The sequence below is a fragment of the Cyprinodon tularosa genome, unplaced genomic scaffold (genome assembly GCF_016077235.1).
Source record: "Cyprinodon tularosa strain WSP-4 unplaced genomic scaffold, ASM1607723v1 ctg77, whole genome shotgun sequence".
In the NCBI taxonomy this organism is placed as follows: domain Eukaryota; kingdom Metazoa; phylum Chordata; class Actinopteri; order Cyprinodontiformes; family Cyprinodontidae; genus Cyprinodon; species Cyprinodon tularosa.
The window spans coordinates 1,119,937-1,123,760 of NW_024039529.1; positions in this window are offsets into that span (position 1 = coordinate 1,119,937).

Consider the following 3,824-nt stretch of genomic DNA (forward strand, 5'->3'; position numbering starts at 1 on the left):
CATTTCGGTGCAGTGGAGGCTTGTGGAGTTTCCTTCAGAGGGGCTATACATTTAAAATAGACGTATTCCAGAAAGCCAGTCAAACATATACTCAGTTATCACACCAGTATATTCACCAGTATATCCACATGAATGCCAACAACAGAAATATAGAAAACCCCTTTATAAAAACAAAAACTTAATTTCATGTATAATGAAATTATAATGTCACATATTAAGTTTTTTGTACATAAATCTTGAGGCTTTGTAAAGGCCAATCTTTTTTTTTTTGCATGGTCCAATATGGTGTCACAAAACTAAAAAAAAACAAGAAAAAGCTGTTTCGGAGAAACAGGGAAGAGGAAATGCTTTTTTCCGCTGAATGAAAAAATAAAAATTTGCCAAAGAAACTGAATGAAGAAAAAAAAAAGTAGAAATTAGCTTAAGAACATATGACAATGCTGTGATCACAGACTTTGAACTGCAGAAAACAATTGAATCATCAGAAGATTTTGCTGCACCCTGGGATCCCCAATCCTTTTGCATTGCATAGCAGCTACTGCAAATGTACAACATTTAACGAGAGTCAATGGCCAAAGATTTTTATGCCCTAGGATGGACTGGAAGGGAGTCAAATGCCGATTGTTAGCAGGTCAACCCGTGTTTGAAACACCCACATTGACCCGCTAATTTGGTTGGGAATGAGGTTTAAATGTTTTTTATTGTTTTGTCCTTTTATATGTCCGAATCCCTCTCACCAGTGCTGCAGCATGTTTATCGAATGTAAGCCGAGTTGTTTTGGCTAGTTAGATCAGATGCGTCTGCCGCAGTATGTTGATGACCGTACGTTGCATTCAAAGTTAACGGGTGGACCATGGTTTGATGTTCCCACTATATGCCGATCAGAGCTGATTTTAACCCGGGTTGCTAGCAGAGTCGTTTGACTCGGGTCAAACGACTGCCACTAAATGCTGATGGTTGCCAGGTTTGAATGGGTTTTTTGGCCAGTGGGAAAGGGACATATAATTTAAATTTGAAATTATCTATCCTCTGTGTTGCTGAATAAACAAAAAAGAAAAGAAAGAAAGAAGTTTTTTTTAAAGACTCTTATGTGGTAAAAATAGGAGTTGTCCTACTTAGTGCTCAGTAACAAAACTAAAGTGCAAAAAAGGTACAAATGTAACAACTAGCTATTGATTTCATTGATTTATTCTGCTATACCAGCACAAATACAAGATAAATAAAGCAAATATATTTCATGCTTATTGTAAGATTTTTAAATCTAGTATGGTGGAGGAAAAGAGAAACATCTTTGTCTGCTCTGTTTATGTATGTCACAGCAGACTAGATGGAACACATTTGCTTTGCAATTAAAAAACCAGAGCAGAAATCAGTTTGATTTAATTTAGAAAGACTTCCTTTAAACGGCCTTACATCAAAGTAGCCGGGACTAAAAAGTAAGAAACAAAAAAGGATGAATTTTAAAACAGGATTTAGAAGAAAATTACACTTTTATAAACTTTGATGAATCACATTATGCATCATTTAGCCGTCCAGACTGGATCTCTTTTTACTCACATCAGAGGGAACAAAATGGTTATAAGCAGGACTCTCTGAACATGAGGACTAAATAACCCAAGATTTAACTACTGGTCTCTAGACAGGCAGATGACTACTCTAACATACCACTCTAGGATACTCTAAGGACACATTGTCCTCTGAAATGTTTAATGTTCCACAATATTTGACGTTTATTAGTGCAGGTCTTCTACTTTGATTTTTTATGTACACTTTAATGGAGTGACAGCGGCTTAGAGTTTGTTTTGTAACCAGCCGATTGCTGGTTCAAGCACCTGCTCAGTCTCTCGCAGTCATTTATATGCTTGAGCAAGACTCTTTACATTACCTGCTTTGCCTTCTGCTGAAGGGCATATTTGCTTCTTGTTGTAGGTAGCTTCAATTAACCATCAATGTGTGTATGCAGGGGTAACTATTGCAGGAGTTCAAACCAAACGTTAAAACAAAGCAGAAAATGTTGTTAAATATAAATGTGAGGTGGTTGTTGGAACGGCTTGTCTGATTATGAGTTTTATGCTTATTGCATCAACACAGACCACAGGCAGGGTAGTTTGAGATGACAATGTCCTCTTCTTAAAACTAATGTGTGCAGTGACCACAAGTTTATAACACATTAGCAATTCTGCATCTCTCCCCTCTTTTTTCAAAAGAAAAGCTTTTTTTGTCGTTCTTCAGCTGCAAACCAGAAAAGGTCTTATCAATACAAACTACAAACAAAAAATGTATTCAATTTCAAAATAGATTCCGAAAAAAATAAAAAAATACCGGTAGATTGATAATAGACAGACAGACAGACAGAGTAGAGTAGAGTAGAGTACAGTAGAGTATAGTACAGTAGAGTACAGTAGAGTAGAGTACAGTAGAATAGAGTATTCCTTAAAAAAAGAGCCCTGACCATACAAGCTCACTAACTTTGTCTTTAATCTAAACTTTAAGCAAAATGCTCGGTTACACTAGCAAAGAAAGCAATGCTGAGTATTGGAATGAAACTATTTATCTATCGAAAAACTTCTTAAACTATTTAAAATCTACTTAACATCTCAGTTAAACGGAGCAAGGACGCAAATTCTTGTGACCATGGTGTTCTTGCCTTCTGTGATCTACCTACACATGACAACTGATATATAATACACTAATGATGTAGAATCCAACAGATCGCCTTAGGAATGCTGTGAATCTGTCATGATTCGTGGCACTAGTGCTGGTTTGATTCAGGACTAAACACAACTGTCAGCTCCACCCTGTTTCCAATCAGCCTCCATCTCATTCCCCTGTTTACCTGATTATATACTGTAACTAGCTCTCTAACCAGTCACTGATGCCTGTCTGCCTGCCTGATTCTGACCCAAATCTGCCTCCTCATTCTCTGATCCTACCTGAACCCTTATCTGACCTGTCATAGTGTGTGTTTGGATCTCTGACCTGTTTCTATACCCTGACCTTGCTCTCAGATAATCGTCTAGATTGTCTCTGGTTCTCGGTTCACCTGGCTTTGACTCTGAACCGGTTTTCGGATTATTTACTCTGTTTTGTCCCCTTGATTATTCTGCCTGTCTCTGCCCATCTCTGACCCCGTACATTCCCATGGACCAACGATTAACTGTCAAAGAAGGATGCCTTCAGATCATTCTGGACGGATTCTGGAATCCTCTGGAAACCCTGACCTGCAGCAGTTCCACATTTCAATAAACTGTTTAAACATCTCCTGTTGTTCTGGTTGAATTCTGAGTCTTCCTTATTCTGGTCATTACAGAGCCACAGGATTCCCATTACAGATCTCTTGGTAACACATCTGCAGCAACTGGATGATCCTGTCAATAAGGGTTAAAGTATCTCATAGAGGTTTCCAATTGCTCATTTGAAATAGGCTAGTATTAAACTAGGTTGATTTTAAAGGCAAAAGGTAGTCCAACTACATAAAATCAAGGTGTACGAAATAAAGTCGATAATATGGGTTTAATTTGTACTTCATATTTACACTAAGATTATTTCATCACATTCACTGATCCTCAGTTTTATTTCCGGCATACTCTTTGTAGTGGTGTTAATAATTCTGCAGTATATTTTGTGGTGCCCCCTTTTTGTCAGTTCAGAAATGACAACTAATGCAAAAAGTATGCCACAAATCTATAGAAAAAAGCCTCCTTAAATACTAAAGGTGTGGTCCGGATGGGAACAGAGCAATGTGGCTAACCAACATGCAAAATAACTGTGCACAAGAGCTTCAGGGATTGGCTCGGTAGCAGAATATCTTTATGCAACCTCCT